The 26,472-nt window shown below is 38.8% G+C and overlaps 1 long non-coding RNA gene and 1 pseudogene across 1 annotated transcript; one reads left to right on the plus strand and one right to left on the minus strand.

Moving 5' to 3' along the window:
- Positions 1 to 798: 798 nt before the first annotated feature.
- On the minus strand, positions 799 to 26,034 carry LOC132637613 (homeobox protein knotted-1-like 2; annotated as a pseudogene).
- Positions 2,648 to 5,226, plus strand: LOC132638482 (uncharacterized). The gene is made up of 3 exons (XR_009581758.1): positions 2,648 to 2,964; positions 3,849 to 3,914; positions 4,832 to 5,226. It is a non-coding gene; the product is annotated as an uncharacterized LOC132638482 (long non-coding RNA).
- Positions 26,035 to 26,472: the final 438 nt, after the last annotated feature.

A 26,472-nucleotide genomic window follows, 5' to 3' on the forward strand; every position in this document is an offset into this window, starting at 1 on the left:
GCGTAAGTATCATCCTGAACCTAAGCGAGTTCCGTCAGCATAAACATCCATGCACAATATTTGTGTCCTCAATAGGAGTAATATATAACAATACAACAATATTCTCTTCTTTTTTTCCACATTGTGAACTATAGCGCTAAAAATACCTACACATTATATATTCTATCATTCTTACACGGCCACAACAAAAGTAATTGATGAAACCGAGATAACTCAAACTGTACACTCCCATATCGATCTAACCCCCATACAAAGATGTGGCAATATCTGTAAGCTTCATGATTCACTGACATTTTCCGCCCATTCAAGTCCACACAAAATTGATATAGATGATTCATGCAGTCAATCCCAACTAATTTGTGATTAAACTATTGTTGAGTGATGTATACCATATTAGTCACCGTCCCCTCTGACTATACAAAAATCACTAGCCTTTCCTCAATACATTATCATATCGATCTTTAACGTACAACTTTTCTTTTTGGGGTTAGTAGCACCTGTCTGTGACAGTTCTAGTTCTCATGCAGTTGCGAAATAGCTTACCTGTTGCTTTAACTGAATGAGTCCATATCTCTATCTACTACGTATATAGTGTTGTATCATCAATAGCACATATGCTTATCGAGCTGGACACACGAACAAAAATTATCCAAGGAAGCTTTGCGTGCTAATAACTTGACTATACCTTCCCTTGAATGATAATATTTCAGATTCACCTGGATTAGTTTTGAACTAAGTTAGCTAAAATCATTTACAATTTATTAAGGAAAAAATAACAACATTTATGCTGAACTTACATTACCTCTTGCGTTTGCTCTTCAAAGCTGTAGAAGAGAAAGGATTACTGTGCCAGTTCCTTTTTCTTTGGTTGATGAACCAATTATTTATCTACTTTAGCTGAAGGCCTGTCTCTTGTACCAGTTTAGCCTTGTCTTCCTCTTGCATAAGTACAAATTAACCACAAAAGAAAATCCAGTGTCACTATCTAGTATAGTAGGAGCACAATTTCAATAAGCAGAAAAAAGTTGTGCCTATATCTAGACGAATTTTTCAAACTTCTAGCTAACGCCAAGTTAACTTTTGGATCTACCAAGTGAAAGCCACTAGATGCATTACATGTTACTGGTCATAGATGACGATTCATTTGAATTATTAGCACAAAATTTATCTTAAAAGAAGACACCACGCGCAAAAGAATGTGTTTCCGGGTTCATCGCCTGAACCAATTAAAGCTTCAGTTTGGGTGAATTATACTTTTCGTGTGATCATTTCTATACTCACAAGAGTGCTAACGTACAACTGATGCTATTTAATTAGTCTGCAGGTCATGAAAATTGAGAATTAAAAGCTTACAGTGGGGTATGGCCACTTTGAATGTGATTGCCACCAAGCTTTCAAGACGGAGGTAGTATCGCCAGGGAGTTTTCCTGCCCTTCTCTTTCGAAGAATTTCCTCCCTTATATCCACAAGTTTTTCCTTGTAACCCTATTTATGATGCGTTGAACAGAGTTAGATTAAGACAATAGAGACCATCAGAATATATATAGCTCATGAATAACTAGTTATCTTAACTTGTTTCAACTCATGCTTTAACTCCTGCCTCACACGCTCCATCAATGACCTCTCACTCTCTGTTGGGAGACCAAATCCCATGCTATCATGACCATCTAAACTTCCATCAAACAGATTGGCATCACTCTCCACCTGCTCATCTTCATCATCAGACATTGTTACGCCTGTACCCTTTCCTGGAGAAGCTCCTGCGTAAGCAAACAACAATATTAACGTAATTAGTAAATGGCTAAATGTTACTATATAGTTTATAGTGTATCAAGGTAACTTAACCAGGTCAGCCAGAAAAATCTAGGGTAAAAGATACAAAGAAGAGATAACAGTGATAAGGTTAACAGGAAGTAATTTCGAGCTTTCAACATCCCCAGAAGATTCACAAAGATCTCTAGATCTTCTAGTAGGTAGTACAAAGTAAAAATAAAACAAGAAAGAAACATGTGAAAAGTTAAAATTTATTAGATATCACACATAAGTTCTTAGATTAAGAATTGTTTGTGATCTTTGAGAAAAAAATAAGTGCATTTTACCATACTGATGAAGGGAGTACACGCATTACCAAGGTCATATTTTCTGCCATGCAATCAGTTTTTATCAGCGTCAAGGCCCAATGATGTATCAAACCAACTTGGAGGAAAATTCAATGTCTTTCAAAGAGATACAAGTCCAATTTAATATAGACAGTCTGTACTTCTCATTTTTCTTCCTCAATTGTATGACTGGCATGAGAAAACTAACCTAAAGTGGTTCCATAAATAATCCTATTTGAAGCTTAAAACATCACTGAGAGAAGACTCAAAGATCTCAATAGTTTACTGTTACGTCCCGTATTTTTATACATTGGGACAACCCGGATGAACTATGATAATTTAAGGCCAAGATTTTTTCGGGATTTGAAGTCGGGACTTTTGACCATTTGATTTTATTCTGAGACATAAGTTGTATATGAAATTGTTGGCATTGGACATTTTGAAAATTTGGGACCAAATGTAATATTGTTGGAAGTCAAAATTCATGCAAAGTGAGGCCCTTGGCCGTGTGGTCCTTAAATTGGTCCCACACATTTTGTGGCCAATTTTAATTGGTCCACTCCATGTGTGGGCCAAGGACACTTGGACAACAACTATATGAGCCTAAAGTATGACCAAGTAGTCATCTTTTCCCCATTGCAAGACTTAGAAAAAAAAATCAAGGAGTTGAAGACCACCTTCAACACCCCTCTCGGCTACAAACCAAGAAAAACCAAATCCAAATCAAGCCACCCCAAAATTATTTCCTTGGTATAAATCAACTATTTAGAAGTCCCTAAGTAACGTGGAAGAGTTGTTTGGGTCATCCAACCACTAGTTGTGCCCAATTGCAAACCCTAACTATTGAAGGAAGTGAAGAAGGAAGGTAAGCATTCATTATGTTTTTGTGTTATGAAGGTTATATTCATGTTGTAGTATCTTATAGTGGTTGGAAATCATGAAATATAGTATGATTGGGAGTGGGTCGTGTGATGGGTGTTGTTGTGTTGTGATTGAAATTATGAATTAATGTTTAGTTAGTTGATTGGGATCATTGTAAGGTGAAGAACAATTGAGAATCATCCATATATGTGTATATATAGTGTTGATTGAAATGGGTCACATTATATGACGATGAACGAATGAACGTCGCTTAATGTTTTAATCGCCGTCGCTATGAATCTTATGTTGGAAATGAATGTTTGTTGACTCAAAATGATGTTGTTAATGTGCGGACTGTTTTTGGAGGTTATTGTATATTTATTGTAATTGGTATATTGATGAGATAGCATTGTTAGAATGTAATTTGAGGATACAAACCATGATTTGGAAATGAAGAAAAAAAAATTTAAAGGGCTGTCTCGGTTGGGGCTGTTTTCGGCCAGCTTGGAAAAAACAAATCGGGTTGTTGGAAATGTGGTATGAATTGCTTAGAATGCCCTTGAATGTTGTTAGTATGGGTTTGGGTTAATAATCAAATGTACGAACGATATTGTGGCTTTAACGTAAGCCATGGAATTGAATAATTGGGAAGTTGCCAAATGGCGTAAAAGAGAGCTACCATTATTATTTTGCTTTTCGGATTGGTTGTCAATGTTACTAGGTTGGTTATTGTGGTTGTTGTTGTTGATTTTGAGCGAGTTAAATTCTCGGGGTAGCCTATTTACAGGGGAAATGCTGCCCGGATTTCTGTAGAATTAAGGGCGAAATTGGAATTTAATGCCCAAAAAGTCTTTAGCTAATGTTTGGCATTTTATGGCTTGTTTGTAGACCTTGGGCAGCCCGAATCATAGTTTGGACTTAGCTTGAGTTGGATCATATTGGAGAGCGTTTGAGGTATGTAAAGCAACCTTCCTTCTTTTGGCATGCCTTAGTTTCACATAGGCTAGATTAGAGCTTTAAGGGAATTCCAAATTCGAGATCCGAGCATGTTATGATCCATATATATATTATTTGGCACTCTTATGTATGTTTTTATGAAATATGAACCATGATGTATTTGAAGTAATCGCTTTCCGAAATTCGCATAGAAAATGTTCACTTTAAGGAATTTTGTAATCTCTGAATGCCATATTTTTCGCATAGAGGCTCGGATCGCTCCAATAATTTTTATAGGAGTTTGCTTGATGTATAATGGGTATGTTTTTCATAGGCGGGCTCAGTTCGGGTCTATACTCGTCCGTGGGTCCCGCGACGCCCTTTATGTAAATTCGACAACTTTGAATCAAAAAGTGATAATTATTATTCCGATTTCAAATATGACTATTTTACTTATCCTTCGGATTTATAATAATGATTTTATGCATATGATTCCTCACTACTCCGCTCGTGCCTACTATGATATCGTTCGCCGGTTCCCGGGCCGGTTCTGTTGTCGTGCGCTTTTTGATATATTCCGGTGTTATGCTGTGTTTATGGTTCACCGTGCTCCTCGCTCGAGGGCCGGGTTCCACTTATGTTTGGCGTTATGCTGTGTTTGGCGTTATGCTGTGTTGTGATGTGTGACGAGGATTCAGAGATTTGAAACTTTCTGGTGTTATGCTGTGTTGTGGCGCCATCGACAGGCGGGCGACCACATTTTCCAGTGCCCTATGCATAATTTATACTTTGGAAATAAACATTTTGATATGTATTATTTTCTATATATCTGATTCGATTATTATTCAGAATTATTTCTGTACCTTCTGCTTTGCATACTCAGTACATATTTCGTACTGACCCCCTTCTCCGGGGGCTGCGTTTCATGCCCGCAGGTACAGACGCACAGCCTGGTGATCCACCTGTTTAGGACACCCTTTCTGCTATTCGGAGTGCTCCTCTCTTTCCGGAGCTTATACTTTTGGTATATATATATATATTTATTAGTGCATTTGTATATATTCGTTCATGGGTACGGCGGGGCCCTGTCCCGTCATATGATTCTGTCGGTCTGTTTAGAGGTCTGTGGACATGTTTGTGGGTTAAGGTCTTTCTGTATGGATGTATGTACATGTCGTTTGGGCGATCCCATACGCCGAGGCGACCGGTCCGCATATGTTGTTTGGGCGATCCTATACGCCGAGGCGGCCGGTCCGCATATGTTTATATATTGCTTGGTTAGCCCTGTGTGGCTTTTGTTGGTATTTTCTGCGTGCAGGGTATATTGGATAGTCCGTAAAACAAAGGAAACTCTGCCGAAATTTTCTGGAAATTACCTAAATTTGAAATAAAGTCTTGTCGGCTTCCGCCATATACTAGAATGAGTTGATAGAAATTGGAGATAATATTTGATAGATGGGTTCGGGTGCCCAGATCGGGCACTAGTCACGGCCTACGGGGTTGGGTCGTGACATTTACATCAACGTGATGATCATTTGTTACTGTGTTTTCATGCTTCAGATTTCCAAGACCCACCACAGATGTTAGAACTGCCTAGTTTGATACTTCTAGCAGAATCGCCACATATATGTTTTAGAACTTACCCAACTTAACGGAAAAAGAGTGGCCAAAGTTTCTGTCACTGAAAATCAAATGTTAAAAATTTGAACAAAATGACATGAAACTATATCCTACAGTTTTTTGGTTCTAGAAGGGCACGCTAAAAAATTGATAACAGATCTAGAATGTCTCCAAAGAATGAAGTAGGTTCACATACTGCTTTTCCTTCCCCCACCCCCCACCCCCAAAAAAAACAAAAAAAAACCTTCTCAATGTCTAATCGAGGTACAGGAAGATGGAATTTCCCTGTTGTATAATGTTTACAAAATTAATGGTCTAATATGATTTGTTTCCTTTTATTTTTGATTGCTGACATCTCTTATTCCATGTTTCCGACATCATCTAGATCTAGCTCTTCCAAGTAAATTGAATAGAACAAGTGAATTATGAATATCAGGCAAATCATTACACAAAAGTCTCTCCATCTCTCCCTTGGACTCATGTATGCGACTTTGTGCCGGTAAAAAAGACCTAGCCTAAAGCAAGAGAATAAATAACAACATCGAGGTTATACGAGAGAGATAAGAGAATGAAGTCTGAACTGAGATTGTGTGAAATTTTCATTGGAACAGTATTGAATCCAATAAGCAGGATAAGAATAGAATTCGATTCAGGTTGTATTATAGAGGAACCGAATCCATTAGATGCCATTGTTATTCTTGGATTGGGTTGGTCATATATGCAATATCATTTTCACAGTCCAAACACATTTTCAGAAAATATTAAATCAGTAGCAGAAAATCACAAATGTCATATATAAATAATAAGCATGAAAATGTCTTAAAATGAATAATGGATTACCAGTTAAGCTTTGCAACGACTGCTCGATTTCCCAGCAAGCCATTACTACTTCCATTGCATGAACAAGAACATGTTGTTGTAGTTGTTTTTTAAAAGAACAAAGCAATAGAACGTAATATGTCTACAAAACAAAATGAGAGTAAAAATAGGCTCTAACATAAAGCTATTTTCAAATTTATTCTGTGAATAAGAGATATTTCCCTAAGAGCAAGATGCAGCTAGTATAAACATCAAGGGACTATTCGTTTGAAAGTTATTATTTTATTTCTTTTTATTTTTAAACCATTTGAAGAAACACACAAGTTCTAGATACTCAGGTTGCATTCTTATAAAAATGTGTCACTTGGCAAAAAAGGATTACAAATTTCATTTTATTAATTAACTCTGCTCTGGCTATATGATGTTTTCCACATTTGACTAAGTTATAGAAACCTGGGATATGTTGATTTCTCACAGACCCTAAACCTAAAGAACTAGCTTTCTTAATAAGCAACCGAACAGTATCTGGACTTACCACAACCTAGAATTTTTAACATTGAATGATATGACCCCACCTAGCTCAAGGCCATTCACTAGGATTCAAGCAACGGAGCTCCAAGAGATGCAAGCCATGTTCATGAAGAAAGGAGCCTTGGAATTGCTTGGAGAGAAGATTGCCAAAGCTTGCAATGTTTGGGAAATATCTTGGAAGGCCTAGAAGACCAAGAGATGACCTCTCAAAGTGGCTAGATGTTAAAGAGGGACATTTTTGCAAACTGTGGGCGTTAGATGCAAATCTTGTCCAAGAATGCAATTCTAGGCCAAAGATTCAAATTGGAGGCCACATTTACAAGTTATGACCGTTGGATGAATGAAGACTCATGTTTGGAGTTAATTTTGCAAAGTGCCACTTTTGGGCCTTTGGTGTAAAGCCCTAGACTATAAATAGAAGACTTATCTTATTTTCATTTTTTGGCTTGAATTTTGAAGAACTTGGAGTGTAATAGATTGTTAGGTTATCTTAATATAGTTTGTTTGGTTGCATAATTCTAAGTGTGATTCGTAGTTGCAAAGTGAATAGCTTATCTTCCATTGGAATCATTTGAGTTGCTCATTTGTGATCTTCCAACTTGGGTAATTCTTGAATTCCAAATTGCTAAGGTTCATGTTACACCCCGTATCTTCGAAGAAACACTTATCAAATTTGAAACATAAGTACGTTGAATTATGGTTAAGTAAAACCACTTTGGCATATAAGGAGCAAGCACTATTAAGTATATTTAATGAGTGAAGGATGTATATAAAGTATACCAGAAGGTTTATAAGGAAATGAGTGGAAGAAATGGAGTAGTACGACTTTGGAGAAAAGATGGGTAAAGTTTCGTGTGAAAATTTTGGTCCAACTTGAGGGAAGAATATCTCTTAGCATATGAAGTGTTTTAAGGTATTTCAAAAGCCTAAAATGAAGTTCATCGAGTCTAGTTTCCAACGCAACAAACAGCTCATCGATAGGAGATCGGAGTAGATAATTATGGACGTTACAAGTTTGGCTGACAAAGCAGAAAAGCGCGCTACAGTAACTGTGGGCTGTTTTATGGCACATGTTGGTGTTGAAAGTGATGTTGTTAATGTTGGTATTGATGTTGTTATTGTTTATTGCTGAATTATAAGTTTGGGCTAGGCATATAAACAGAGGAGATGCTGCCGAAATTTCGGCAGATTCTAAAAAAAATTATTTGAAGGCTTAGGATAAGTATATAACAATGGACCTAATTATAGCATGAATGGTCTTATATGTAGATTGCGAGACCGGAAATAGGTGGAAGAGCCGAGACGTGATTTTTCAGGTATGTTAAGGGTAGACCCTTTCTTTCCAAAGGCATGATCCCTTTTTGTGAACCCATACATGTTTCCTAAAATGTTCTTATTTTCAAAAGCTAGAGATTTGTGATACTTAGAGTTTTTATGATGCTAAAGATAAGCATGTTTTATGATGATGATGATTCTATTTCTAGAAATTCCTATGTTATAATTCCCTACATGTTTTCATAACCTCCTTACTTCCACAAGTCAGAAGTTCATGATTCAAAGGCATGCCTCCTTTCCTGATAATCCATAAATGTTTTTCAAAATGTCCGTATTTTCCAAATCAGAGATTTATGATTCTGTAAGCTCTTATGACAACAACGATGGACATGTTTTCACAATGATAACGATGATGTCAAAGATGAGAATATTTCTATGATGATTATGATGATGATGATGATGATGATGATGATGATGATTTCATGTTTAAAAGTCCCAAGCTTATGACTTCAATGTGAATATGAGAATGTTGAGCTATTTCTTGATTTTCTCAATTTTATTCATTATTGATAGTCTCACCTCATAATGCTTGTTCCATCAAGGTGAGACATGACGATCGTGATGTTCCATAATACAATCGGAGGTTACCAACCTTACGCCACTCCGATAGAGTTACAATTTTTACTTGAGCTCCTATGCATGCTTCATGTTAAGTATATGATGATGATTACACCGTGCCTAGATGGCCGGGCAGCACCGCTAAGGCAGGCGGCTTATACACCGTCTCTATGTGGCGCGGGCAGCACCACTGATGGGCAGCGTGAGACGGTTACCCCGGACGCGGGCTAATGATTATGCTATATATATATGAGAAATGTTTTCTTTAAAGTTAAACATGCATGGTATCTTCCTTAAGAGGCAATCATATGTACAGGTTATTTCCTTATCTCATGTTATGCTCTATATTTCTCATTATGCTATTTTTCATGTTCAGTATCTCTTACAATATTATTATTCATGCCTTACATACTCAGCACATTGTCCGTACTGACGTCCCTTCTTGTGGACGTTGCGTTCATGCCTGCAGGTTCAGGTAGCCAGTCGAGTGAGCCAGACCCTGAACCAAACCCGTAGGACCTCTCCCCAGTGTCAGCCAGCGAGCTCCATTTGGACCGGAGCTTCAGCCCTTTTTGGTATGCTATTTTGACATGTACATATACGGGTATGGCAGGGCCTTGTCCTGTCCTTTTTGCAGTCTATATTCCATAGAGGTATGTAGATAGTGTATATATAGTGGGGATCGTCATGTGCTTTCAGTTGTCCCTTAATTTTGTGAACAGTATATACGGTGACCAAGTTGGTCTGTGTTGTCATCCTCTGCTAGTATGCTTACATATACATATCCATATGCATGTTTTGTGGAATTCTGAGATAAGATCTATCGTATAAATGCTACCGCGAACGGTACCAGTGGAATATCAGTCAAAGTGGGCCACCAAGTTGTTTAGTACAGAGTAGGAGTGAGTTTAGGGGTGCTCGATCAGTAGTGGTCGGGTGCTCGTCGCGGCTCATCGGTTTGGGTTGTGACAGTTCATTGGTGGAAATCCCATTAGAAGGGTTTAGGTTTCACATACCTAAATTTGCCTATAGATTTCTTATCAATTAGGTCTATTAGTTATCCAACTATCCTTCTTCCATTCCTAATCTTTCCCATTCTTATTTTCCTTTTCTTGTTCTTTAAGTTTTTAGAGTTTCCTAGGTAGAATCTTATCATTTGGTATCAAGAGCTAGTTTAGAAGAGTGTTTTTACATTTTTCAATCCTTGGTTCAAAGAAAATTAATATATATATATATATATATATATATATATATATATATAGAAAAATCCCAAAAATTTTGTTCTTGTTTCTTGAATTTGAAGTTATATTTGAGTTTGTTGATATCCAAAACCCCTAAATCGAAGAGTTGAGTTCATTTGATTAAGTTTATAGTGAATCACCATTGTTGAGCTTTGAAGAGCTCAAAAGTGGGTTTGGTGATTGAGATGGAATTGAAGCAAATTTGATATTGGGCTTTGTTCTCCAAGTGATAAGGAGCTTAGATCTGACAATTGGAGCAAAATCGAGTTGATTTGGTCCGAGATTGCATTTGGGTGTTCTTAAGAACATTCATATCTTCATATTGGAGAAGAAGACCAAAGAAGAGGGTTTGATCCAAATGTTTTTCCAAGGACAAGTGGAAAGTTGTTTGTTGGGCCAAAAAGGGCAAGTCCTAGGTTGTGTGGGGCCCAAGACGTCATCAAATCCAAGAAAATTTGGCCTAAATTTCGAGGAGAACGAGTTCAATATGAAATCACTGAAGCCATTATACGGTCCCACATACGGACCGTATAAATTTTACGGTCCGTATAATTGGTCCGTAAAATTGGAGGCCACAAAAGTTACATTCTGTTAGTGATTTACGGTGGAAAAAATACGGACCGTAAAAATTTTACGGCCCGTAGATTTTGGTCCGTAAATTTGGTACCAAATTTTCGAGTTTATGTCCCTGTTTTGCGGACACGTTTTACGGTCCATTAATTATTTACCGACCGTATAATTCCACAACCCAATCCGTAAATTTGAGGTACATTTTCAATTCCAAATTTCATTTTATCTCCCTTCAGTTTCAAAATTTTCTTGAGCCTTGATTGTGTCCCTATTTCTTAGGTAGGGAACAAAAAAAAATGAGTAGAGAAATTTTAAAATTTTCGTTATTTCAAATTGATGCATTGGATCAATTGAGGCTTCAAGACCCTGTTTTCAAGTTATCACCTACCCGGGCTCGATTTTTTTTTTTTTCCGATTTTAGCATTCCAATTTGTTGTGTCTCTCAACTAGTAGCCATCTAGTAGTTATTCCTACTTGTGTTTACTAGTTCTTGTGTCCGCATTTCTTTCGTGCTAATTCTTTCACGCTTTTCTTCGTTTTATTTCGTTGAAATTTTATTGGCTCTCGTTTTGAGTTGTCCTTCCTTCATCTTAACAAGAATCTCTTCGACCACAAATTATAAGCAACCGTGTGAATCCGACTGGTTAAGCGATTCATCAACAACTTCGAAGGCCCACGGGAGTGTGGTAAGGATTGAGAGTTGAATACGAGTGAAGTGAGGCTTTTATTACTAACATTGTGTGCTAGTTTTGCAGGTTTAAATGTCGGTTCAAAATACGCAAGAATTCCCTAGGAGGGAATGGAATTGATTCTCCAAAGAATAGCGGCGACGGAATCCAAACTAGAAGCGAAGATGAATGCCATTGAAGGGGATATGCGTGGCGTGGTCGGGAGGTTAAGTGGTATAGATGAACGGATGGTGAGTACTGAGAAGGTTCAAGCGGATGTTCGAGTAGAATAGGCACTCCCCGTTCTAGGAATGAACACAAGATACCACACCAACCATTACCTTGGGACAAGCACATATCTTGTGCGACCCCAACACCATAATCACCTCCATCCAAAGAGTTCCACCACCCCAAACAACCAACCTTCCAACCGAAACATCCACATTCCAAAACACCAATTGACAAACCTATCCCCAAGTTTACCAAAACAACCCGAATGAGGCAATCCCTCAAGTAATCTTACAACAAGCACCCCAAGCTCCACCCCAAGCCCAAATACGAGATCCCTTTCTTAACCAATACCAACGCCAGTACCAATAACCCATGAATGAAGGGGAGTATGATGATTACCCACAAGATAGGTGGTGGGATGAGAACCGACAAGGAGGAAGGCGTGGAGGGATGAATAACCGGGGAAGGGAAGGAAGAGGAGGCTTTGAGAGATTTTCGGGCCTAGGTTCCAAGGTCATGTCGACCAAGGAAGGGCTCAAGGGTATGAATACTGAGGGAGATGGCAAGACCATGACCGGACTTTGAACACAATCAAACTCAACCTCCCTACTTTCCAAGGAGGTAGCAACACGAAAGAGTTCCTAGAGTGGAAGCTACAAAGTGAACACATCTTCCTCACCAACAATGTGTCCGAGGACTTAAAAACAAAGTATGCCCTCACTCAATTTGAGGGATACGCTTCCACATGGTGGGAATCTATGAAGTTACAATGGTCTATGATCTTCCAACTTAGAACGACTTGATTGAGCTCATGGAAACAAGGTGGCTTCCACCCACATATCGTCAAGAGGCAATCAAAAGGGTGTATTTGTTGAAACAAGGGTTGAAAAGCGTGGAAGAGTACTTTGATGAGTTTGAGGACTTGCGGATGAAATCCAAGGTAGAAGAACAAGAGGAGTGCACTATTATAAGGTTCGTAGCATACTTGAACCGTGACATTGCTAAACCCATAAGGCTTAAGACTTACAATAGTCTAGAAGAGGCATTCTATGATGCATCCAATGTTGAAGCAGATCTAAAGGAGGAGAGATCTTATAAAGACAAAGGAAAGTCATCTTCAACTTGGAGAAAAGGCAAAGATAAGTGGAAAACTTCCACTTGGGAAAAGCCCAAGACCAACACCCCAACACCTCAAGCCAAGTTCGACTACAAAGCCAAGGGTGATGGTAAGGCTAAAGGAGGTAACAACTCTAAACCCAACTATAATCATCCTTCTACCGTCCAATACTTTAAGTGCCAAGGAAGAGGGCACTATGCAAGTGAGTGTCCCAATCGGAGGACTATCACCATTGTGAGAGATGGGTACTAGACCGAAGATGAAGATGAGAGCGGGAATGGTAATGATGACGAGGGAGAAAGAAGTGAGTGTGAGGGTGATTCCGATGAAGAGGTTGAGATAAGGTATGAAGAAGCCTTGAATCATGCTATTGCGGCTAGAAGAGCCATGGGGGCTCTAGCTAGGGAAAAGAGTGACCAAAAGGAGAATTTGTTCCATGCAAGGTGTAAAATTATGGATAAGGTGTGTTCCTTGATTATTGATAGTGGGAGTTGCACGAATGCCGTTAGCCAATATTTGGTTGAAAGTATGAAATTCTTCACCCGCAAGCACACTAATCCCTATAAACTCCAATTATTCAATGAATAAAGTGAGATGAGGGTCAACAAGCAAGCCATCATTAAATTTAGCATTGGCAAGTACCAAGATGAGATTTTGTGCGATGTGGTACCCATGCAAGCTTGCCATCTATTGCTTGGAAGACCTTGGCAATTTGATGTTGATGCCCAACATAGTGGGAGAACTAACAAATACTCATTTGTGGTCAAGGGAAAGAAGTACATTCTTAATCCACTAACCCCTTACCAAGTGAGTGAGGATTACAGAGTTGTGAGGGAGCTTCGGGAGAAGTATCAAAAGGAAGAGAAGGAGAAGAGTGACAGGGAGACTTTGTTGGTCATAAGTGGGGAGGGAACATCTCAAGATGGTTCCAAGAAAGGTTTGTTGGCCAAACCAAGTAATTGCTTAAAGGGGGTTAATGAGAGACACTTCATGGTGTGTCTTGTCAACAAGGACCTTCTCTTAAATGCTAACCAAGCTACTAGCACTTTTCCTAGTAGTATGTCTTTTTTTTTTTTGCAGGAATATGAAGCATTGTTCTCGGAAGAAATGCCTGATGGCCTACCTCCCTTAAGAGGTATTGAGCACCAAATTGATTTTGCACCGAGTTTTCAAATCCTGAACAAGCTGGCATATAGGAGCAACCCGGAGGAAACAAAGGAATTGCAAAGGCAAGTTGAGGAGCTACTCAACAAGGGTCTAGTCAAGGAGAGTCTTAGTCCTTGTGCCGTACCGGTAATTCTTGTCCCAAATAAATATGGCACTTGGAGGATGTGCATTGATTGTAGAGCCGTCAATAAAATCACGTTAAAGTATCGACATCCTATCCCTAGACTTAATGACATGTTGGATGAGCTTTGTGGCTCAAGTGTGTTTTCCAAGATTGATCTTCAAGACCAAGTTTGGCCTCTATGAATGGCTTGGTATGCCATTTGTCCTAACCAATGTACCTAGCACTTTCATGCGCCTAATGAACCACGTGTTGAAACCTTTTATCAATAACTTTGTCGTTGTCTACTTTGATGATATTCTTGTGTATGGCAAATCTATGGAAGAACATGTGAGCCATTTGAGGCTAGTGTTTGATGTCTTATTGCATGAGAAGTTGTTTTCTAACATGAAGAAGTGTGCTTTTAGGGTTGACAAAGTGGTGTTCTTGGGTTTTGTGGTGAGTGTCCATGGTGTTGAGGTTGATGAAGAAAAGGTGGAATCCATTAGAACTTGGTCAACTCCCAAAAATGCAACCGATGTGAGGAGTTTCCATGGGTTGGCAAGTTTCTATAGAAGATTTGTAAAGAGCTTTAGTACAACCGAATTGATTAAAAAAGAGGTTGGAGATGAACAAGAAAAGACATTCCAAGAATTGAAGTTTTTGTTGAGTTCGACACCTTTGTTACAATTGCCAAATTTCGAGAAGAACTTTGAAGTAGAGTGTGATGCTTTCGGAGTTGGCATAGGTGGTGTCTTGATGCAAGAGGGCAAACTGTTGGCCTATTTTAGTGAGAATCTTAAGGGGGCATCTTTGAACTACTCAACCTATGACAAGGAGTTGTATGCACTTGTGAGGGTTTTAACCCATTGGCAAAATTATTTGTGGCACAAAGAATTTGTGATTCGTTCGGATCATGAATCCTTGAAGCATTTGAAGGGTCAATCCAAGCTCAACATAAGACATGCCAAGTAGGTCGAATAGATTGAAGCTTTCCCTTATGTGATTCATTACAAAAAGGGTAAAGATAATGTGGTGGCGGATGCTTTTTCTAGAAGGTATGTCTTGCTCAATATAATGACTTCTAGAATGATGGGTTTTGAAAGCCTTAAGGGATTTTATTCTCAAGATCCCGACTTTAAGGCAATTTGTGAGGAGTTGACCCAAGGGAAGAGGGTCGATAAATTCCAACTTGTTGATGGGTTCCTATTCAAGGATGGTAGAGTTTGTATTCCAATGAGCTCATGGAGAGAGTTGTTCGTCAAGGAAGCGCATAGTGATGGAATTATGGGCTATTTTGGAGTGGCCAAGACACTTGACATTTTGGGTGAGCAACTCTATTTGCCCAAGATGCGACATGATGTTGAAAAGCTATGTGGTCAATGTTTGGAATGCAAGCAAGCCAAGTCCAAGACTCGGCCCCAAGGTATGTATACTCCCCTTCCTACTCCTATTGGTCCTTGGATAGACATTTCTATGGATTTTGAGTTGGGTCTTCCAATAACCAAAAGGGGTCATGATAGCATTTTTGTTGTGATAGATAGGTTCTCAAAAATGTCTCATTTTATACCATGCCATAAATGTGATGATGCATCTCATGTAGCATCTTTGTTTGTGAATCATGTGCTTAAATTGCATGGAGTTCCTAGAACTACTGTTAGTGATAGGGATTCTAAATTCCTTAGTCATTTTTGGAAGAGTCTATGGGGTGCACTTGGCCCCAAGCTTTTATTCTCTACTTCTTTCCACCCTCAAAAGGATGGGTGAAGTATTCAATAGTACTCTTGGAAGCATGCTTAGGTGTATGATTAGGAAAAATCCTACTTCTTGGGAGGATTGTTTGCCTTTGATAGAATTTGCTTATAATCGTTCTCTTCACACTTCTATTGGCATGACCCCATTTGAAGTTTGCTATGGTTTTAACCAATTGATTCCTTTAACCGTAACCCTTTTGTCTAGTGGTGTTGTTGTGAACTTAGATACAAAACAAAGGGCGGCCGAAATGATGAAAATCCATGCCAAGGTAAAGGAGAACATTGACAAGATCAACACCAAGGTAGCTAAGAGGCAAAATCGTGGGAGGAAGAAGATAGAATTCCAACCTAATGATTAGGTTTGGGTTCATTTTCGGAAGGAAAGATTTCCTCAATTGAGGAAAGGGAAGTTGAGCCCAAGAGGAGATGGTCCCTTCAAATTTCTTGAAAAGATCAATGACAATGCCTACAAGATTGACTTGCCAAGTAAGTATAATGCTCACAATGTTTTCAATGTAAGTGATCTTTCCCCTTGTGTTGTAGGTGAGCCTTTATATTTGAGGACGAATCTTCTCTAAGAAGGGGAGGATGATATGACCCCACTTAGCTCAAGGACATTCACTAGGAGTCAAGCAAGGGAGCTCCAAGAGATGAAAGCCATGTTCATGAAGAAAGGAGCCTTTTGGAAGAGCGTGGAGAGAAGATTGTCAAAGCTTACAATGTTTGGGAAATAGCCTGGGAAGGCCTAGAAGACCAAGAGATGACCTCCTCTCAAAGTGGCTAGATGTTAAAGAGGGACATTTTTGCAAATTGTGGGTGTTGGATGCAAATCTTGTCCAAGAATGCAATTCTAGGCCAAAGATTCAAATTGGAGGCCACATTTGCAAGTTATGACCGTTGGATGAATGAAGACCCATGTTTGGGGTTAATTTTGCAAAGTGCCACTTTTGGGCCTTTGGTGTAAAGCCCTAGACTATAAATAGAAGACTTGTCTTATTTTCATTTTTTGGCTTGAATTTTGAAGAACTTGGAGTGTAATAGATTGTTAGGTTATCTTAATATAGTTTGTTTGGTTGCATAATTCTAAGTGTGATTCTTAGTTGCACAGTGAATTGCTTATCTTCCATTGGAATCATTTGAGTTGCTCATTTGTGTTCTTCCAACTTGGGTAATTCTTGAATTCCAAATTGCTAAGGTTCATTGGTGGAAATCTCATTAGGACGGTTTAGGTTTCACATACCTAAATTTTCCTATAGATTTCTTATTAATTGGGTCTAGTAGTTATCCAACTATCCTTCTTCCATTCCTAATCTTTCCCATTCTTATTTTCCTTTTCTTGTTCTTTAAGTTTTTAGAGCTTCCTAGGTAGAATCTTATCATTGAAGACCACCATGAAAATAATGCCCTGGCATGGCCAAAAAGAATAGCTACTGTTTTATGTGATAAATTGCACTGTTCTACTAAAGCTCATAATGGATATCTTTTGCACTATTTACCATGTCAGTAATGGCCTGAAGGTAAATGAGGGTTCTTAGTACTAACCATTGGTCCATATCTCTAGGGTCATTAATTGTGTGTTGCAAAACAAATTATTTGTTAAACATATATATCAGTATTTTAGCAGATGTAGTATGCAATATGGGTTTGCTGGTGATATAAACACTGCCAAGAATAGAAAGCATTACAGAAGAGTTCTTTCCATAAAATAATAGATTTAACTGGGCACCAACTAAGTTAAAAACCAACCAATTCTTTTTTGGGAAAAGATCTAGAATTGATCTTACAAGGTATTCTTTTTTATATTGCTCTCCTCCCCAAAAGAGCCTGACTTGAAGCAAAACATTATAACAAGGAAATTGAAAGAAGCCATCACTGAATATAGTCAAGGAAACCACCAGACATATTCTAATGACACCCTGATTAGTCTGTTCTTACCAGATATCGAGTTAACAAGGAGACTTCAAATTTCAGAATAAAATACATGTTCGGTTGGCCTTTTCTATGAGATCAGTATTGCATAATCTTTTCAAATATTTATTATTATTTTATCATATGAGTGGAACAACTATCTTTAGTCCTAACTACGGCAAGCAATGTATGGAGATAAATAGAGTATTTCATTTCTACATACGAACTGAGATACTGCAATAAATTATGTGAGTTCGTTAATTAAGTAGGCTATAATTAAATGGAACCTATAAGAAAACCTTAAGGCTGAAATATAACATCTAATCTTGGTTTGATGAACCCTATATGAGTTAAAGAAATTACTTTATCAGATAAAAAGTGCAAATAGAAAATATTACTTCTTTCATTATAAACAGGGCATAATGATCAGAAGGTCTAAAGGTAGCAGCCTTCAATAATTACTGACTACATTCACTTAATCTGAAATAAGTTCTTCTCTTGAATATTTTACTTATATAATGTTACACCTCGAAAAAATTTCGCGTCGTGTGCATTGTGAGTAAACTAACGTAGGATAGGAGAGGTCATGGAACCCTTATAAGGTTAATAAATACTCTTAACAAGTGTTAAACAAGTGTCTAAAGGTTCTGGGATCAAGCAAATCGAAGAAAATAAGTTTGTCAAAAATTTGGCAAAATTTTGGATAGAAATTTTGGGTCAACTTCAGAGAGGTATATCTCCGGGTGTATCAGAAGTTTTGAGGTGTTTCAAGAGCCTAAAATGAAATTCGTCGAGTCTAGTTTCCAACTCAACAAATCGTTCGTCAATGCAACATTGGAGTAGGGAGTTATGGGCATTTTAAAATGGACTGCCAGAAGTTGCGAACCTACGCGGAAATTCTAGAAACCACTTAATAGGCCTACTAATTTGGGCCCACCAACCCAAACCGACTTGGACCACTATATATACCCCTTAAGTCACCTAAATTACCTCATTTTTCACCATTTCTCATATCCACACCTCTCTAGAACCTCCCACACTTCTCTCTCCACATTATAAGAGTGTTCTTAAAGGTTCTCCACCATTCCAAAACATTCGATACCATCACAAAAGAGGATCAAAATCCAAAACCCCAAGCTAACTCATGGAAAAGGATTGTTCTTGCCTCTACTTAATGTTGTGATGAATTAGGTCTTGGAAGAAGTTGAGTAAGGTGAATTTCTTCTAGTGTAAGGTATGTTTACCACCCTATTTCTCATGATTAGGTTGATTTGAAGGTTTATCAAGTCCTATAAAAGAAGATAATTATAGTAGAGAAGTTGCAAAGTATTAAGTTGTAGTTGATGGCTATGGGCTGATTTTGTAAGGGGATTTTGGATTGATTTAAGTTTATTTTGGATATAATTTCTTGACTATGGTATTGTTGGTGCTGTTATTGTTGTTTGGGAGTTGTTTTGGAAATTAGTGGAAGTAGACAAAATAGGGGAAGTGCTACCCAAATTTTGCTTGTTCATTAGTTACTCTAGTTTGAATTTATGAGTGTTTTCAAGACTTAACCTTAGTGTGAATCCTCTTGAATGTAGATTTTCAAGCTTGGGAGGAGAACGTTAAGTAGTTAAGGAGACGTAAAGGTATGTTAAGATTATCCTTTCTTTCCTTTTGGCATGATCTACCATAAGTTCGAACGTGATGATACTCAAAATGAATCCACTCCTAGATGTAAGAGCTCTTGTCCCTATGTTTATATTGGTGTCTTTCATATCCTGAGTTCCTTGAGCTCTTAAGTCCCGAAGGGGCATCCCTAAGTTGTATGTTTCTATGATGGTGTCTAAATCCCGAAGGGGACATTCATAAGGCCTCCTTATTCATATGCATTTCATATTTGATTTTTAAGTCTCGAATGAGACAAATGACAAGGGGAAGAACTTCCCATTTTGACATAAAAGTTGCTCCGAAGGGAATCCTTTGATGTTCTACAAAGATTATTATGCATTTGCACACTTATATATATATGTATGACATGATTTTATGGGTAAGGGAAAAAGGTCTTAGGCGTTATATACACAAACCACCTGCTCAACTGGTATACGATGATTATGATGCCCGAAGGGACTGCCCGATGGGGCCATTATGCTATTATGCCCGAAGGGGATGCGAGCAAGGCGAAGGTATGCATTATATATATGTACATGCTCATGATGTATTAAAAGCGCATATGCACGCACGTGATTCGCGATGTTGGTTATCGGTATAGATTGAGTCTGTCACCCCCTTAATCATTTGAGTTGAGATATACTGCTTCAGTTCTGCCTTACATACTCGGTACATTATCCCTACTGAATCCCCTATTGTTCGAGGTCCTGCGTTCATGCCCGCAGGTACAGATAGACGATCCTGCTCAGTAGGACTTTCCCTTAGCCGTTGTCGGTGCGCTCCACTTGATCCGGAGTTGCGGTCCATTTTGGTATGTTATTTTGAGAAGTATACGCATGTACATTATGTATGGGTAGGGCGGGGCCCTATCCCGTCCTTTCTACAGTTTCTTTTGTTCTTATAGAGGTCTGTAGACAGTGGTATATAGTTGGTACGTGATGTAGCCTTGACGGCTCCTACTCTTTTGTTGTACAACATATGTAGCGGCCTTGTCGGCTTGCGCTGTTCTTTTTAGTATATATATATATATATACGTATGCATGTATGCACTGATGGTTTATAGTTCTTGATGATGCTCTAATATGTGTCAGCATGGTTCAGTTATAAGTCTTATGGGCCACCCAGTTATTCAGTGATATTCAGGAATGAGTATAGGGGTGCTTGGTCATTAGCTGTCAGGCACTCGTCATGACTCATCGATTTGGGTTGTGACAGAAGTGGTATCAGAGCAGTTCCGTCCTAGGGTTGTCTACAAACCGTGTCTAGTAGTGTCTTGTTTATGGGTGTGACATGCACCACACTTATAAACAGGAGGCTACAGGGCATTTAGGAAATTTTCATTCTTTCTCTCTTAGATCGTACGATAGAGCTTTGAGATAAGCAATTCCTTTCTAATGATTTGTTTTGATTTCAGCAATGCCTCGCAAGAAAGCTACAGCTGCCCAGAAGGGCAAGGGAATGGCTAGTAAGGCTACTAGCCATATTCAGCAGACTACCGGGGCTCGAGTCGAGTCTCAGAGTGAGAGCCCATCCCAGACTTCGCATAACCCACCTCCAACACCTCCTCCAGTGCCCCAAGTTCCTCAGCTAGATGTACCGAGCCAGGATGTGAGGGATGCTATACAACTATTGACCAGATTAGTAGCCGTTCAGGCTCAGCGACAGGGAGTTGGTGTTGATCAGGCCGATCGAGCCAGTAGTTTGAGGGTTAAGACTTTTCTTGGTTTAGATCCCCAGAGTTCTCCGTGTTGAAGCAAACTATAGATCCCCAGGATTTTATTGATGGTATGCAGAGGATTTGAGGGTTATGCATGCTGATGAGGTTGAGTCAGTAGAGTTGGCTTCTTGTAGGCTCCGTGATATTACAATGCAGTGGTATCAGACATGGGAGCTATCTAGGGGAGAGAATGCCCCTCTAGCTGTTTGGGGAGAGTTTTCAGATGATTTTATACGCCATTATTTACCACCAAAAGTCCGATGGGCCCAAGCAGATAGGTTCTTGCGTATTGAGCAGGGTAGCATGAGTGTTCAGGAGTACTGTGTACATTTTGATTCATTGGCTAGATATGCTCCGGCTATGGTGGCTGAGATGGAGGACCGAGTTCACCGATTCGTGGCTGGTCTAGGGCCACATTTGATTGATGAGTGTATGACAGTCGCGTTACATCCGGGTATGGATATTTCTCGCATACAGGCATATGCACAGAATCTGGAGGACCGTAAGCGTCAGCGGAGCGTAGTGCGTGAGCATAACCGAGGCCATGGTAGGAGGGATAGATCTTTAGATGTTGCTGGTGAGTTTAGAGGAGGTTAGAGTCAACAGTATTCTGGATATCTAGCTTATCCTACAGCCAGTGCACCTCCACAGTTTTGAGGATCTCAGTATGATAGGGTTATTTATTCTGGGCAAGGGCAGAACTCTCGTACTACAGGTTCACAGTAGTAGACGAGCTTAGGACAGGAGATGCTACCTTCTCCGCGGTGTACTATTTGTGGTAAGAACCACTCGGGACCATGTCGTCGGGGTGCATGTTATACTTGTGGAAATCCTGGTCATTGTGCTAAGCAGTGTCTGATGAGAGTTGGGGACGGTATGACACAAACAGAGGGATCGGTTGCCGCATCATCACCTTCGGTGCGTACCCCAGAGCAAGGACTTCAAATATCTTCTAGTCGAGGTAGAGGCAGGGGTGGAGCATCTAGCTCCGGTAGCGGTCTGAACCGCATCTATGCTTTAGTAGGGAGGCCAGATCTAGAGTCGTCACCTAACGTAGCTACAGGTACACTGTCCTTTTAGGTCTTGATGATATGTATATATTGGTGAGATCAAATGCTAAATCATTTTTATCGACTATAAGTTTAGTGGGAAAACCGGGTTGGTAAATAAACTCTTAGAGGTAATACCCTGACATTTAAGAGTAGCTTATTAGGGTGATTAAGTTAACCTTAGAGAACTATGTGTAATAGCCATTAAAGGGCGAAGAGGAAAGATAGTTTGTTCTTGCATCTAGAATACTTGTAATAGCACCATATGGAGGTTATTACATACTCGGTACATTATCCCTACTGAATCCCTTATTGTTCGGGGGTTGTGTTCATGCCCGCAGGTACGGATAGACAGATAGACGATCCTGCTCAGTAGGACTTTCCCTCAGCCGTTGTCGGTGCGCTCCACTTAATCCGAAGTTGCGGTCCATTTTGGTATATTATTTTGAGACGTATACGCATGTACATTATGCATGGGTAGGGCGGGGCCCTGTCCTGTCCTTTCTACAGTTTATTTTATTCTAATAGAGGTCTGTAGATAGTGGTATATAGGTGGTACGTGATGTAGCCTTGACGGCTCCTACTCTTTTGTTGTACAGCATATGTAGCGGCCTTGTCGGCTTGCACTATTCTTTTTAGCACACACACACACACACATATATATATATACGTATGCATATATACACTGATGGTTGATAGTTCTTGATATTGCTCTGGTATGTGTCAGCATGGTTCAGTTATGAGTCGTATGGGCCACCCAGTTATTCAGTGATATTCAGGCACGAGTATAGGGGTGCTTGGTCATTAGCGGTCAGGCACTCGTCATTACTCGTCGATTTGGGTCGTGACAAATACGTGGTCAAATTATAAAGATACTACTTAAGATTCCTGTCATTGGCTGACATGACATATCTTTCTGCCTGAGATGTTACTAATATAGAAAGCAGCTGGTACCTCATTAATTTTCTGTTTTGGGGGGAAACTGGATACCTCATTTTGTGCCTATTAATTTCCAAAAAGCAATTTCAACCGCTTCTAACAAGATAGGTAGGAGCCACACAAATTTATCTCTAAATTATGCAAATATAAAATTAGGTGACAAGTCTTTTGAGACTTGACACTTTATTTAGTCGTCCTACTATTTCAAGGACAATATGAGCTAAGACTTGTATTTGTTTCATCTACAACCAACCATTTATTGAATATGCAAGGACGGCAAAGATAATACTCCTTCTATTGTACCTTTGAATTTGGAACTTTCTCCTTGTGGTATCAAATCCAGCTTATATTTGTATTAATTACAAAATCTCCTCATTTCAAAATTCTTAAAATCAACTCACAAAAACACAACAACATGATTTCTTGACTGTAAGTTTGAACTTAGAAATATTGCTTTTATTTTATTTTCCAGAATTTCCACTGGAGATGGGGGTGAAAACATTAAATTTAGACAGAGGATCTAACAACAAGTCTCAGAATCTCAGACCATCCTATCCTAACTCACTCAATCCAAGAAACAAATCCTGAAAGAGCAATAAATCACAAAGAAACAAACTTAATTGTAAACAGAAAAAAGTAAATTTTCAAACCTACAATTATCATATACTCCGTATGTGTTAAAAATATCCACTGAAAGCAATTGCATATTTTGTACTAAAAATAGAAGGAAAAAAAAAACTTACCAAGAACTGGTCAAGTTCCTTGTCATCAGCAAGATTCCCATGTCCAAGATCGGAATATTTGGCTACCACTTGCTATGACTGTGCGAACTGTGCATCAATCCTGGGCAACTGATTGACAGGCATAGCTATTCGTAAGCAGGAGACATGGGCTGACAACAACTGCTCAAACAATGGATGTGCCAGAATTTCAGCTTTATACCCCGCATTTTCCCAATTCACAATTCCAACTTCATTCTGATCACCGTTGTTCCCGTCGTTTTCAATGTTATTCCCACCCTCATCGTTCACATCGCTTACTTTCCTCTGTAAATTAATCGACCTTGATAGCCACTGATTTGACGCTTGTGCAGACGATGATTCCGAGTTGGACTGCAAATTTAGGAAATTTTGTTGACTTTCAGGTCGGAGGATTGCGGTTGAGCCACGTTGGCTGCTGGTTCTCTAGTGGTTTGACGTTAGGCGATGAGTGAGCTAACTGTTCAGGTAATATACTCCTCAAAACTTCTGATGAATTTTCATCTGAGAAATGCTGCTGCATATCCATTTCTTGTGAAAAATTATTCGAGTACGCCGTGAATAATTTTATGAGACGAAAATCTACTCACAGCGATATGTTGAATGGCATCTTCATTATATGCATATAAACAAACAACCCCTTTACACAAGTCAGCAGCCAACTGCAATTCAAACGAGAAAGTGTCTGAACCTCTACAGTTGTAACTGTAGAGACAAATGTTGGAAATTATCATAAACTCATGAAACACTGGAATAGTTCGCTGTATGGTTTCAGAAATATGATAGGAACTTGAAGTCTTGTACAAGTCTGCAATTTCTGAAAGTTCAACGACTATTTAGGTACCACCGTTTATTTCAAGACAAGAATTAATGAAAATTATTGAACTAAACTGCACGTTAGCTAGAAACGAAGTTCAGGATCCACAAAAAGATAGTACTACTGATTATCTGGATGATATACAGGCTGGTCGAGAATGAAAAGGAAGAAAATTAATTGAAGAAAGCAAGTTATTACTATAGTGTAAATATATGTAGATGGAGTTTAGAGCAATGGGTAGAAGAAAGGAGAGAGAGAGAGAGAGAGAAACAAGATGATAAAATCGGAAGCTTCGGTGTGAATATATGTCTGTGGTTAGGAGTATATATATATATATATATATATATATATATATATATATATATATATATGTGTGTGTGTGTGTGTGTGTGTGTGTGTGTGTGTGTGTGTGTGTGTAAATGGGTCCGAAGGAGAGATGAATGTACTGCGAACAGGAAGGAGGTGGGGTTCGCCGGAAAAGAGGCCGGAGGTTGATTTCTGGTGAACGGAAAACTAATAATTCAATAGATAGGTACCTAAATGTTGGGAAGGGGTGTGTTTGTGTGTGATAGAGGGAAGGGTGGAATAAAAGTGGTCGGTTTAGTCCTTGGATGAATAGAATACATGCCTCTTCATTTGTCTACGTGGTATCATTGTCGTTTTAGATGACCCTCCATTATAATTACTCCTAATTGATTCATTCAAAGGCGTATGTTGCACGTGTTCTTTATTTATTTCAATTTTCTTTTTTGGGTCGTTAGATGGAGTTGGATAATTACCCCTTTTTTTTAATTAAAACAACCAGCTTAGGACTGGTTGTGTTTTATTCAAAAGGAAAACATTCTGTACAGAAAGCAAAAGGCAAGAAAATGCAACAAAGGCCAAAAGTTCCTCACAAAAGACTAAAAACACTAATCTGAAATTAAAACTGACATAACTATTGTTGCTAATCTAGTCTTGGTTTGATGCCATTTAAAATCACAGCAAAGCTCTCACCAAGTGCTTATGGAATCCATTATCCAAGCAGAAGAAACCTTCCAACTTGTATTAGGCTGCGGTTGTCAATATCAGTTGCAAATATAGTTTCTAAGTACTTCTTTGTCTAGCCAGGTGATTATGATCAATCAACAATCATACCATATTATAGGTTGCTAAAGAAGTTATTCCAATAGGTTGAACTAAAAGTTAATACCACGCATTGGTTAGAACTACACCAAAAACTAAGTTTACAGATGAAGCTGATAACAAACAGTTTTTCAACCTGACTGTAGTCTGATTCCTGCATGATATCAGATATGATCATGCATTTTCTCAATCCCTTTGTTGTACAGTCTTGTTCTCTAACTTGCAATTTCTTGAATCTGAAGCTTAGCATACGATGTTTATTAGCATTTAGAATCCCTTTAGCCTCTGATGGAAGATCCTGATAGTTTGATATGTGAAAAGAACCTGCAAAATGAACAACCATGTTAGTTAAAAAATCTTCTATTTTGTTTCTGAGTACATAGACAATCTGTATACTTCCTATCTTCCTCCAATCTTGAATTAGATTCCCCATCATGCAAATTATCTGAGGTATCTCCCATTCATTATTCAGGACTTTAGTCATCAAAAGTGAGCCTGTTCCACTATCAGAGGAAGCAGATAGTGTTCAACACAATATTCCACCCCTTCAAGGATTGATTTTGCTTCAGCAACAATGCAAGATGCTTCTGTTATTATGCTTGCCCATGCATGCACTAAATTTCCATCACTATCTCTGACATAGAAGGTTGAAGAACTTTGACCTATGCTGCTCTTGTAAGCACCATTTGTATTACACTTATACCAAACATCAGAAGGACAACTCTATGCTACTGCTTTACTGATTATTTATAGTTTATACTTCTCCAAGAACTGAACCAATAGAGGATAACTATGTGGAATATCCAACCATGGGAACTTGATTCTTGCCAGCTTCCATAAGTTCCTATTGATCTCATAAATCACCTTATTTCTTGACATAATCCCTCTATGAACAATAG

The sequence above is a fragment of the Lycium barbarum genome, chromosome 4 (assembly GCF_019175385.1).
Source record: "Lycium barbarum isolate Lr01 chromosome 4, ASM1917538v2, whole genome shotgun sequence".
NCBI lineage: Eukaryota > Viridiplantae > Streptophyta > Magnoliopsida > Solanales > Solanaceae > Lycium > Lycium barbarum.